This window comes from Zonotrichia albicollis, chromosome 10 (assembly GCF_047830755.1).
Source record: "Zonotrichia albicollis isolate bZonAlb1 chromosome 10, bZonAlb1.hap1, whole genome shotgun sequence".
NCBI lineage: Eukaryota > Metazoa > Chordata > Aves > Passeriformes > Passerellidae > Zonotrichia > Zonotrichia albicollis.
In genome coordinates, this window is record NC_133828.1 from 14483004 (window position 1) to 14496644 (window position 13641).

The window sequence follows — 13641 nt, forward strand, 5'->3', positions numbered from 1 at the left end:
TGTGATAAAAAATAAAGATCTTGACAGCAGTGAATGCAAGAGGGTTATGAGTAGAAGCCCCATTACAGAAATGTTAAATTGATAATATCAGAGCAAATGGAAATGTTACTCTTGCATATTTCTCAAGAATGCTGTATTTTAAAGCACTATCCATATTTTTGGGTGAAGGGGAGGTCACGTTTACATCACGTGCTCCTTCCTTTGAGAAGGAAACAGCTGGGTGGATTTCCTCTCTTGTCCAGGGTCCTGAATGTCAAATATTGTGTTTGACGCAGAATTTAGTCTTCAGATTTGGGCAGGAAATTTTTTTCTTGGCACCAGTTCATTGCTGAAGCAAGGAGATGTTTCCCCCTAAGGTTTTCCTTTTTATAGAGTAAAATATTGCTGCTATGTGACTGATACACAAAATAAATCATTCTAACGTGATACAGTTCTTCCAATTGTCTGCTGACCATGCAGGAATAATTTGTATTTTTAAGGATACTTTTAAAAACCTGGTTTAATTTTTAAACAATTTTTAATTTTTTTAAGGACAGCTCATTTGACTCCTTTCTGTATTTGAAATAATTTATTTTAAGTCCAAGAAGTTTACATAGCCTGGTAACTTCCTGCCATGCCTTGTCTCATTCCCAAACTGGGTTTTGCTTTTTCTTTGAAAATTGGAAATCTTAAAGGAAAAAAAAGGAAACAAGATGAGCCTGAGGCATACAATAAAACAGAAAGGAAATTTCTGAAGTAAAGCCCAAACATGAGAAGGATCAAAATCAAGTATTTATTTCATGATGAAAGGTTGTTAAAATTGCTGGAGGGCTCTCAAAGCACAATGTACTTCTGTCAGTATTTATGTAGCTCTGGACAAGTTACAAATATTGTGGAAATGACCTAAATTGTCATTAATCTCATCAAACAGTGACACAAAAAACCCTTCCATGTTCGTAGACTTTTGGGAAAGAAACCCCCAAAGCCTGCTTCATGAGCTGAGCTTTTCCTTCCAAATAAAACAGGTACTACCAAAGAGTGCTTGAAGTGCTTTTCAGTCTTTATTATGAATTCTGGGTGCTGATGGTTGTCTGAAATACATCTCTATCTGATTTTGAGGTCATGAGAGAGGAAGTCAGTAACAAATGACTTCAATTAAAGAAAAAAAAACAACAAAGTGATCCAGCAACTGATAAAAGAAGCTCTCTGTGATATAAAAAGTCTTTGAGAGGGTGTCTGGCAGTAAATTCCCTTAAATTCAGGTGTTTCAAGGACTGTCCAAGTTTTATTCAGCAGTCTTATTCAAAAGGAAGCTCTTCATAAAACTTCAGCAGTGCCATTCTTCCTCATTCATCAAATACTTGCTGAGCTTTTCACTGCAAAAAGAAAAAGCTTTTGTTTTAGCTTGTATCTGAGCTCTGTGTGTTCTTCTGAATATCTGACTTGCAGAGAATCCTGAGCTTTAAAGCAGGAAATAGAGAGTTGGAAATAGAAATAACCATGATGGTAAAAACCGTCCCTGGAAACACTGCAAACATCAGGGCAGTGGGAATTCCTAGCAGCCATGGGATGTTATTTTGTGGCTCTCCTCTTCAATCCTTAGAGGCCTAGCACATGTCTTAGTTTTAAGTCTCTTGGTCCTCTTGGAGTTACACAAATTTTAAAGAGGTCTTGGTTTGCTACTGCCAGACAATGAAGTATTTTGATTATAGTGCTGCAGCCTCAGAGCTCCTAAGTGGAGAATTGTGCATACATCCTCCAATATATGACTGTACTACTGTGACTTGTAGCTGCAGCAGTCCTAAAACCAGTGGTAGAGCTGTAGGTTATTATATAGACTTATTTATTGTAGTTTATTATATAAACTTACTGTATTTATTATATGTACCTTATTGTATAGGTATAGTATATACTAAATATAATTTAGTTACTGGGAAATTGTAGATGCTTTCCTCATCTGCTATTTTTTTGCTATTGTTTTTGATACAAATGGCTTATAAGTACTTACTAGACATCATGTATTGAGTAGTATCTATGAACTTTCTCTTTCATCCTGTTTTCTTTCATAATGAGCAGTGTTACTCCAAGCTGAGTGTGGGAATTTCAGGCCTTGGTGACTGGGTTAGTGCCTGCCTGATGATGGTGCACAGAGGTGGTGTCTGCTAAAGTTGTGGCTTTGTTTCTTTTCTTCCAATCCTGAAGGTGTTTGTAGGCATCTGCTTCTGTTACAGAATTCCAGGCTGTTGTAGTCTAAGCTGTGCCCTGCACAGTTTCCAGCTCATGAGTTTTAATCTGTGTTTCTCTGAGAAGTTTCAATTGATCTGATGTCTAAAATGCAAGAAAATACTATTTTCTTTGTGTAAATTACTTTGAAATCAAGTATGGCTAATCCTGGGGGAGGTTTCCCTTCCTCTTTGGAATACTTGAAGAAATAACTATAAATTAACAAACCAGAAGCTCAACTCTGTCCAACAGTGCTTTGTGTGGTTTAGTGTGTGAGCAGGGGTTTAGAGCTGAGTAGTATCAGTTCCTTATCCAAATGTGGATGCTGTGTACAGCAAATATCACCTCTAGAGGTGTTGTAACAGGCCTTGTAAGCAATTACTGCAACACTTTACACTGCCTTCCCTCCCTTGCTTGTCTGCCACCTCCTTGCAATCAAAAAGCACCCTGAAAACCGGGCTAGCAGGGCTTGCTCGCTGAATATGCTATTCAATTGCTTGTTGAATAACAGGGCAAAATCAGCTGTATTAAAACTGCAGTGTTTTTTTAACATAGCAACGGCAGAGTTTTCTACACTTGCCAAAGTTTTCAGAGGTTGAAAATGTTTCTCAGTCCAGCACCAGTGTGCTGGGATGTTGTGTGATGGTGTCTCTGGGAGGACTGTGTCCTGAACACCTGCACTGCAAAGCTGCTGGAACCTGGTGGGCACCACTGCTAAATAAAGAATGGACATTTACAGGTCCAAAAAATTAACAGAAATCTGCCAACCTGTCACTACTTGTGAGTGCTCTGCTCAGACAGATGCCTGAGAGGAGGAGAGGGAGCACAGGTGGAGAAGGAACTTCTGACAGAGGGAAAATGGTAATTCAGTTTTTTTTTTCCTGCATCATGTCAGCTTTGATTTCTTCTTCATCTTTGTCTACTTCCCTAAATGATCTGCCATAGTTGTGCAAGTGGCCTGAATGAATGAAGGCTTTGCCTAATTAAATAGTGAGAGATTGAAATGCGGGTATAATGTGATTATCCAAGCAGAATGACAAAACAAAAATAACGTGCAAGTGATTGGTGTGACCTATTGAACCCAAATTTAGTATGTTGGTTGTCTTACTGATACTGCTTTCACTAAAACTGACAGCACCTTGCATGTTTGTACAACCAGCACAAATAACTTTATCTTATTTTTGAAAAAAGAGTCTTTGTAATGCACACCTTGATTTTAGTCGTTGGTGGTTCAAAGGAGGGTGTTTGAACAAAGGTGATACAAATGGTGCTTCTATATTTCTTGTTAATTTATATGTAAAGAGGCAACTTAAAGTAGTTTTAGGCTGATCATATCACATTGGATGAAATGAATATACAAATTGATTTTGATTTCTTTATTCTTGGAGATGAATTTAGACTTGTAATAGCTGTTGATAACAGTTCTCACTGATCAGGATTATTTATTTTTGTCTTAAGATCTGGACAAATGCAAACACAGTAAGAGACAGATGTTAAACTCATCCCTGTCATTGTAATGTTGTTAACATTGTACCAAACTGTGTTCCCTGTGTAGATACATTCTTCAAACAAAATGCATAAGTACTGCTTCATCGTGCCCAAATCTCTTTGTTTAATGGCTGCAAAGTAACTCAGGTTGTTTTAAAGGCATTCATGGTGTAAAATGGCTGCATTTTGTTGTACCAGAGTATCCACCTGGTAGGGGAACCAGTAAATCAATTTTCTGGCTGGAGATTTTCAATGCAATTTTCTCCACATGATCAAATTAGTAGCTGGTGAGCTTCTGCCTGAAATCTCTAATAGCACTTAGTGCATCTTCCTCTCTTTCCATCTGTCACCTTGCTTGCACACAGTGCCAATGTGCCCATTTTCCTACCAGTCTGGTTGCCATTCCAGCTGCCATCTGCCAGCTGTTCTCTTGAAGCACATTTGGAATCATGTGGAGCCACAGTGGCTGTTTGGGTGCTGGGATCCTCAGTGCAGTTACCAAGTGGTGGGTACCACTTTGGGCTGCCTTGCTCAGTGATGGAGTACTTTGAAGTCAGAAATCTGCCTAAAAGGGGCTGCTTTTGCCAAGGCAACATAATTCACATTAAAAAGGTGCTGCAGCTCTTTTCCTGATCCAGTCCAATTCCTTCATCACTTTCAGCTGCCTTTCTTTCAAGTGCCTTGGCAAGCTTTGTCTGTGGCCATGCTCAGATGCTGAGGCAGCAGGACTCAAGAGCCAGCATGTCCCAGCCTCAGATGTCATATTTAAATGTGTAAGTCAAACTTCAACCTCTGTCACTCGTATCAGGGCATTAGCTGGCTGGGTGTTCTGCAGGAAGATTAAATATTCTGAACAAAGACAAATCATGGGGATAAAAGTCTCTTTGATTTACAGATTTATAAACTTTTATCTAACAAGGTTATTTGCATTTTCTTGTCCATTAAATAAGTTTACTTCTGATGACAGAAATGTGTTTCTAAAATCTATTCAATTAAATAATTTGATTACATTCAAGATGAGTTAACACTATATTTTTTATTTCTTTCAAGAAAACCCATGTAGAGTAGTGAATATGGCTGCCTAAATTGTATATTTATATGTTTGAACTGTTTATTAACACAGAAATTAAGAAGTTTCTGATATTAATAATAAATACTTTTAAGGCAAAGTCCTCCTCATGACACTTCTGGAAATGCTTTTCATTTCCTATGCTGAGGAGGACAAAGGGAAGTTTCTAAATCCAAGTGCAGTAGCACAGAACAACTTGTTCAATCTGTTATGGAGGTTTGAGTAAAGCAGCTCCAGCCAGCTCAGAGTCCCAGTCAATGTAATTCCAAAGGAATCATCATATTCTTCTTCCAGTCTGTCCTGTCTTTGATCCATTTTGGAGCTCTTTCTTTAAAATTTGGCAGAAGCCAGATTGATAAAGCAGGTCCAGGCACAGGCTTTGTCTTCAAGCCAAATATTATCTTTGCCTATGCCAATGCAATTAGAGTAAATGAAGTGGAGCTGCAGAGACCAGATCATCAAGAGTAAATCACTGCAGATCCTTTAACCTGAGAATGCTTACAGGACTGAGCCAAGACAAGTAGAGCTTTTGGACTCTGATCATTCATTGATGTTTTAATTTTACTTGAATGCTATTTTTAAAAATAATTAATAGCCAGTAGCACTTGGACTTTAATAGTTTCTCACTTCTCCAATACTTTTTTTTCTTAATTCAAATCAGAGCTAGGATCAGAACGAGAACATTTTTGAAATTATTCCTTTGTAAATGGTGATAGATTCTTCCCATACAGGGTATTGACTGAATGTCTTTTTTAAGAGCTAATGAAATAAAAGTTTTGATTTTGTTTAGTGGTTTTTTAGCTCTTTTAATTTTTTTTTTTTTGCTTATTGTAGCCTTCTCTCTCTAAAAACTGTTGCCACAAACTTATTTGGAAAGCAAAGGTGTAAAGGTGTTTATCTTACTGTTTCTTGTATTGAATCAGATCCTTGGGGACTGGTTAAACATATAAAAGGATTAAAGTTTTGTTTGTTTTTTTTTTTTTTTGAGTATATTGGTTATAAATTAAGCTTTTATACTAAAATAAAAATTAAAGTAAATTTTAGTGTCGTCTTTGCGCATTTCCTTCTAAGCAGTAGTTGTCTCTGATCTAACATTGCATCTAAATATCATGCGTGTTCTGTAGCTGAAAAATCACAGCTTCTTTCTGTAATTCAGAACTTCTGACTTCCCTGCTTGGGAATGCAGGGTTTATCTTTTCTGTGATTTTTCCTATTTTAAGACAATCATTTAAAATGCATTTAATTTTCTTGCTGCTTGCTCACGTGCAAAAAAGTGGTGCTCATCCTGTTGATCTTGTTCAGTCCAGAATGAAAAATTCCTTGATGGAATAGAATATTTTAGAATATTCTCCACCCCTCAGTTTAGTTATTGGATTCTTTTAAAAAAGTTTCTGAGATCAGAAAAGTGACAAGTTTGTCACGCAGACTTGAAATAGAACACACAACTATCCGGATTTTTTGGCTTTGTTTCCTTTGGTGTTCCATGGTATGTTTAGCAAGACTCAATCTCAGTGACTCCTTTCAAAATATCCGGTTGAAATGTTTGAGTTTTTCCAGCCTCGAGTTTCCTTTTCTGCAAAACCCAACCTTTTCAGGGAAAAAAACCATTAGGAAATGGGTGTGAAACCAGGAGCAGCTTCTGTTGCTTGTGTGGAGAAACTGGAGGAATCACAGATCTGCTGCTGCGCTCAAAACATACAGTGTGATTTTCCAAAGTGTGTTTGACTCAGCTTGTTTTCCAATAGCTGTTTTTTAGTCAAGAAGAAGACTTAATGCCACTGATATTTGAAAAAGAAGTTGCAGTTACACTTCCTTCATGGTTCTGCTCCTCAGGAGCAAAGGTTGCTCGTTAGAAAAAGGCAATATTAATTTATAGCATCAGTATTTAATTTGAAGTTTTGCTATATTTATCTATTGGATTTGTTTATAATTGAAACTCTTAAATGCCTTGCTAGATAACATTCATATTCTGTGTAATATATTACAAAAAATCATGTACAGAGATGGTAATATGATTTACATGGAATTCCAGAACAGTATTTTCTAGTCTCATGTAGCACAATAACTGAGATCTGCATCACAGACTGAGTTTATCTGTATTTAGCACTTTTGAATTTCATTTACTACAAGACTTTTTTTTTTTTTTTGCTGTTTTCTTTTAGAGTCTTTTACTTCTCTGCAACAGGCAAGAATTTAATCACTCATTTAGAGTACTCTAAATCAAAGCCTGTAGTGTAGTGGTGAGGGAATTAGTGTCTCCAAGTTCCAATTTTCACCCTGTTCTCCAATCCCATTTAAAATCCTCTGTCAAGATGTTAAAACTGAGTCCTTAATGTGGTCAGAATGTACAAGGAAGTGCAGCTGTGGAAACAAATCACACATCAAAGCTTTGGTGTTTTCACTCTGGGTGTGAAATGTGACATGTTAACACTGCACACTTTACAAAGCTGTTATCATAAAAAACCCCAACCAAACAAAAAACCTGGAGGAAGCTTGAAGCAAATCTCTGAAAGCTCAAGGGATAAGTGTGGATTTCCATAACTGTTAAATAAATAAATAAAAAAAAGTCCTATGCATCTTCAAGAACTGCAGGTCTATCTGTTATGGGACTTGCTGCAGTTTAGATAAATTGAAAATAATCTGTGTTTTAAAGATAGAAATGATAAATTCTGTAGCGGCATTAAACAGTGACATGGCTTAGCAGAGAGTGGCCATCCTTGGGAGGAGGAAAAACACAAACTTGTATGAAGATGAGATGACTGAGCTTGTGCTTTGTCATTCTGCTCTGGTCAGGAGGGTTGGGCACTACCCAGTGGTTGTGGCTGTGCAGGCAGCAGCAAATGGAGCAATGGCTGATCCAAGAAATTGCAGAAATGATCTCCTGCCAGCTGTTCTGCCAGCAGCTGTCAGAGACACTATCCAAGCCTGTACACCCAGACTCTGTCCCAGCAAACCAGCAGGACTGTGTTTAAAACAAGTTTGTTTTCTGTTTTCCTCTGTCTGCAGGCACTGCAGGGAACTGCCATGGCTACACCAACCAGACCTTGATACCAGAATACCTTGGCATGAACAGCAAGGCTTTCCAAGTCCTCAAGGTAAGTGAAGTTTAAAAATATAATATTATATTGTACAAATAAAAAAAAAATCCCTGAGCCCTCTCCTTCCCCTCAAAAAAGATCTGTTTGTAGATACTTTTCCAGTGGAAGCCAAACTTGGCTGATGTGTTATGAGAAAAATGAAGGTAACTGTGAAGGATTTCAGTTCATGCTTTCTTGTCAGAATTAGGCAAACTGGTTTGTAAGAACCATTATTAAATTAAATATTATGAAGTGATGTCACTGTCATGTCAGGGAGGATGGAAATAGGTGGTTTAAAGGCTTGTACCAATCCAGGGTGTTCTATGATTCCATGAGGCAGAACAGTTCCTGCGCTTCCGAGTGAAGAGCCTTGAGTTTTGTGTCTAATCACTCACTGCAATTGCAGTCAGTTTTTCTGTAGAGTGTTTGAAAGCAGTTAGTCTAAAACCTGCTGGCTAGCAATGATCAAAGGATGAAGTTTTTATTTCAGACTAATTAGAGACCAACCATGAACTGCTTAACTCAGTGTTAACCCTTGCAATGCTGACAGGAGCTCTTAGATCCTGTCAATAGTCAGTGTCAGCTTTGGGATATGCCATCTTTTTGGTGAAGTCTCTGGGATCATTGCATGACTAATCATGTTTGCTAAAGGTTAGCATTATGAAGTTAAAAAATGAGATGTTAGATTTCCTGGCACTTGAAATCTTCCTTGCTGTGGATCCTGTACTCCAAACCATGTGCAGGTTCTTCTCAGGCATGACTACACCATGGGGTTCTGATCTTACAACAAATGGGGTTGAATAGAGCAGGACCCTCCTGATTTTGCTCTAAAAATGGATTAAAACATAAGAACTAGAAAGTTGCACCTCTAGTTTGAGATTTCTAATTGCACTAAAAATGACATTTTAGAAGGGCAGGTAATAAAATAGTAGTTCCATTTTTATGCTTCTATCTTTTTCAGCTCTTGATCTGTATTTGTGAACTTCAGCCTTTATAGTACATGTTCTACTGTGAGGTTTTCCTCAGCAGTGTGTTATCCACTGAATTTTTAAATTCTAGGTCCCCATACCCATGTCTAGTAGCTCACACTGGGGTCCATATTGATTTTTCATTGTTATGACTCAAGTTGTTTGTGTTGCTGTGGTCATTTAAAATTAGAGGTACTTCTAGTGTTGAAGGAACTGCTGTGTAGAAATATTTCACTAATAAAAATCACTTGATTTATTTAATTGAATTTCACAAAGAGCCTTAAGATGTCTTCAAATGTATTTGGGCTTTTTGCATCCAGCAGTGTGGAGCAGACAGTTGGTGTGGAGGGTTTTTGGGGTATAAATTGACTACAATTGTCTGTAATTAATGTTAAATGCTTGCCATTTGAAGTCAAAGCAGTTTGATAGGGTGCTGGAATCACACAGTTATTTTTATTTCCTGTTTCAATGAATCTTTCTGTTAGAGTAGTCAGAGAACTTATAGAAAAGCAGCTCCTCTGAGATTCTCTATTTGTATAAACATTCTGTCACCAAACTTCTTGCTGGAATATTTACGTAAAATACAATATGTGACTAAACAATTAATGTAAATACATTTAAGGATGCAGAAACATAGTCACAAACATTTATTTCCATGTTCATCTAGATTAATTGCAAAACTGAGCTTCTTGGGTGCAAGTAAAGCATCTTTAAATTCATCTTTATGAAGAAAATAAATGCTGATCTATTAGCCCCACTGGAAGTTTTGTCACAAACATTTGGGGGTTACTTTAGCTAATATGACATCTGTGCATGATTATGCATCCCATCTCTCTTCCTGGTGCTACTCTGCTGTTCCTCTATTAGAAGTGTCAGGACAATGCTGCAAACATAATGGTTTTAATCAGCACAGACACAGTAAACAACTGTTCATTATGAAGATCAGAATAAAAAATGGCTTGAAGTCATAACTTCTAAATAAAAAGCTGATCTTGTTAGTTAAATAAAAGGTTCTCAAGATTCTCCTTATTTTAGGTATATTTTCCATCTGTCTCAGTTGATAAGGAACTTCTGGCAGCCTAATGAATTCTTTCATCACTCTAACTACTAAACATGCATTTTAAGTGATTTGAAATATATTCACACACATCTGTAGGAGTTTCTTCAGAGCAGCCTGTAACAGAGAAAGTTCTCAGTTTCTTTTACAGAAAGATCAAGTCAGAAAATATTTGTATTTCAAGTCATATTTGTATTCACGTGGAAAAGAATAATTGAGTTATAATGTTATTGTTGTATTAATATACGTCTTGAGCCTATTAAGTTTTCTTTTAAGATCTGAAAGTTCATCTCAAATTTTGCCTTATATGAAATTTTCATCTTATATTCATATTATATATGTGAAATAACAGAGGGGAGCATGGGGGAATGAGGGGTAATGATGGCCAGCTTTGCTGTGTTGTCTCTTCCAGCTGGTGCTGCCTATCTGTGTGGAAATCAACAGAAATAACACAAAAGCTAGAAATTCTTGTGTAACCTGAGTAATAATCAGAACTGTAAAAATGCAGCCATGACTGCTGTCAGATGAGATGGAATCCCTGGCATTATTGACAATGCTCAGTTGTTCAGTGTTTTCTTGGGTGGTCATTGTTAAATAGCAGCATTTTCTCAGCTGCTTCACTCCCAGAGAAGAGAGCAAAGATTTGCAGCCTTGTGGTGACACGTCCTTGTTCCACTTAGCTTTGGTTGTGGTGGTCAATATGTCTGGGATCAGAAAACCACTGAGCTCTGCAGAGAGGCTCAAGCAATGATGCATAGCATGAGCTGTATTAGTTTGCCCTCTAAGTAAACCCTAGTAATATGATACTAATATTAGTATTTCTATATAATGATTTTTAGAATAAATTACAGATGTATTTCCATTTTCTGTATAATATTTTCTATAAAAATTCTATTATATATATAAAATAAAAATATATTAAAAATATATTTTATATTTGTTATATATATTATATATATAAAATATATATATTATTTATATATATTCTATATATATAATGTATGAAAACAGAATATATATATTTTATATGTATAATAGAATATATATAATACATATATTTTTGTGAGAAAGGTGGTTTTGTGTCTTGGTAACGTGTGCATTGAATTCTCAGAAGTGTCATTTCCAACAGAGGCTACAGATGGTATAAACTGGATTTTGTGGGAGGTTCTTTTCACTTCCACCTAGGAATAAAGGCACTCACTATGGTGACTTGGATCATTTTATTCTGGTGGAGGAGTCCAGAGCACTAACCTCTTCAGAGTGCCTGTGGTAGAAGGTTTAGGGTTAAATCTCCTTTTTTTGTTTTTGCCCATTGTGGTGTTTTTTGTGAAGTAGCTGACAATTTATTATGTCAGAGAAAGGCAGGGAGAGAAGAATCTGCAGTGTGGTAGCTAAGAGATAGGAGAGATAAGGGCCTGCTGTGAAATTATCACTAGAATGGGGAAAACAGATTTAGGGAGTTTTCACCCTTTATTCTCTCTGTTATTCACTGTCTTGTGTCTCCGTGTACTTAATGATAACAAGAGACTGATTAATTCCACATTCTTGTGTCTGACTCTCATATGGAGGCAGAATAAATATTTGCAACAGGTATTTTATGACCTTATGCCCAGTGGAATGCCAGCAGAGAGAATATATTTAGAGGATGTGACCCTGGTTATCCTGGCATTCTCCTGGACTGTGGCTGTCAAGGGTTCAAACCTGCTCACACACTTTTTCCTCAGTACTGAATTAGTGGCTAGAACCATGAGGGTAGTTTTTCTTTGCATCAACACCACGTCCTCTTTGCTTTCCTCCCTCCTTCCATTGAAATCAACCTAATTTGTGATTTCCTTGTGGGTTCCTTCCAACTTAGCTTACTCTGTGATTCTGTGATTTTTTTTTTCAAGAAGGAAATTTTTTTTTGGTGAAAGTAGGGTCATAGAATAATGTAGGCAAGTTAAATAGTTTTCTTTGTTGGATGAAACAGTTAAAAAACACAAAATAATTTTAAAAAATCTACTGAGAGTTATCTTACATGGGAATATGTCCTTCAACTGTAAAGGTGATGCTGTGTGAAATCTATTCACTGACACTGAATCACACTCAAGTTTCCCTCTGTATTCCTTTTATACCAAAAATAGTAAAAGAACATCTCAACTAAGGGGTCCTCAGTAGCATCTTTTAGAGTAAGGATGTGGCTCAAACATATCTTTTCACTTTGTTCATGTTCTGCAAGCTGGAATTTGATGTAATATCCATTTAGAGGACAAAATAACAATTGAAGAAGATAGCAGATTGTTTAAAGCTTTTCAGTAATCACTTAAGATTCAGGCATAGATTCTTGACAGACCTTGAAAGAGAAGATTAAACCATCTGGATGAAGATTGACAGACAAAATAAGTAACAGAAGATAATTTTCCATGAGCTGGTAGATGGATTTTCTTTGTGACTGGTGACTTTCAGATGAAATAAAATTTCAACTTATGGTTGTAAATCCTGAGCAAGTACCATTCTGTGTACTTGAATTCAAATGTTGAATTTGAAGTGTGATTTAAAACATGTGCATATGACTTTGAGAGAAATATATTAAATAAAAAAAAGATGTGTATTTTAACACTCTCTCTGTAAATAACCTAAACTTGCCATGACTAGGAGGTACAGAAAGGTTTTTTACTGATTTTCAGAGGAGCTAGAATGGTTTTTCTAATTTTTGAGACAAACAATATTGGTAGTCATTTAGGATATTGTACAGAGAGACCAATATCTATTCCTTATTTTGTGGTAAGGAGTAGATATTGTGAAATCAGCAATTTAAGGGGAGATATTTTACACTTTGAAAAATTGAGTGTTTTGCTGAGACAACTCTCACCCACTTGGATTTAATGAGTGCTTGAACTGCTTATTCAGATGTCACGTATTTGCATTTTCTGTTACTTTCCTTCCACATCCAGAAGGCTCAGAACAATGGGGTAAAGAGAAGGAATGTTTTAAATCTGTGGTGGTGAACCACCAAACCAACATTTACCAGCAGCTTGATTTTCAATCAGATGTCAGAATGGCTTTTTTGTCACTAAGTTAAATTTTACTGAGCATGGTGTGGGACACATATTCTGTGCAGGGGTCACCCAAGTGACACTGTGCACTTCAGCTTTCAAAGGTATGGCTGCTTATCTCCTCCAAGCAATTATCTGCCTTGCCCAGTGATGCATACTATGAGGCTGGAGCGTTGTAATGTGTAATCAAAGTGATTCCCTACCACTGAAACTTGCTTTGGACCTTGAAGAGTCTTTATAAATTACTTTCTTTCCCCCTTCTTTTACATATTTGGTAGCATCCATTTCAAATGCAAGAACAGTCCCCTGCCAGCTGGTTGGATTTTACTGGGAATTGGGTAGGTGAATGCATGATGTAGTTCATAGTCTAATAACAGAGTGTGAAAATTCTATATTCAGTTGCTATTCTCCAGCAAAACAAAAGTCTTAAGTAGCAGAATAAACAGAACAAACATTTTATGTCCTCCCTGGACAGCTGTTTCTCGACTCTGAAGTAAAATTGTCTAAAGTGAATATTTGCAAGCAATCCTGCGATAAAATGAGAAGCATTTTTAGCTGTGAATGTACATGCAACTTACCTAGAAAAGGTTCAAAGTATTGAATCTGGGAAAAGGCTTTTCCTCTTCTCCCTGCCAAGCACTTCCATTTCAGAATGTCAAATTCAGATAAGCACATTGTAGCCTGACCATTAAATGCTGAACTGACATTAAGAAACAGGTTTGGGAAACAGTTTGAGAGTCTCTGG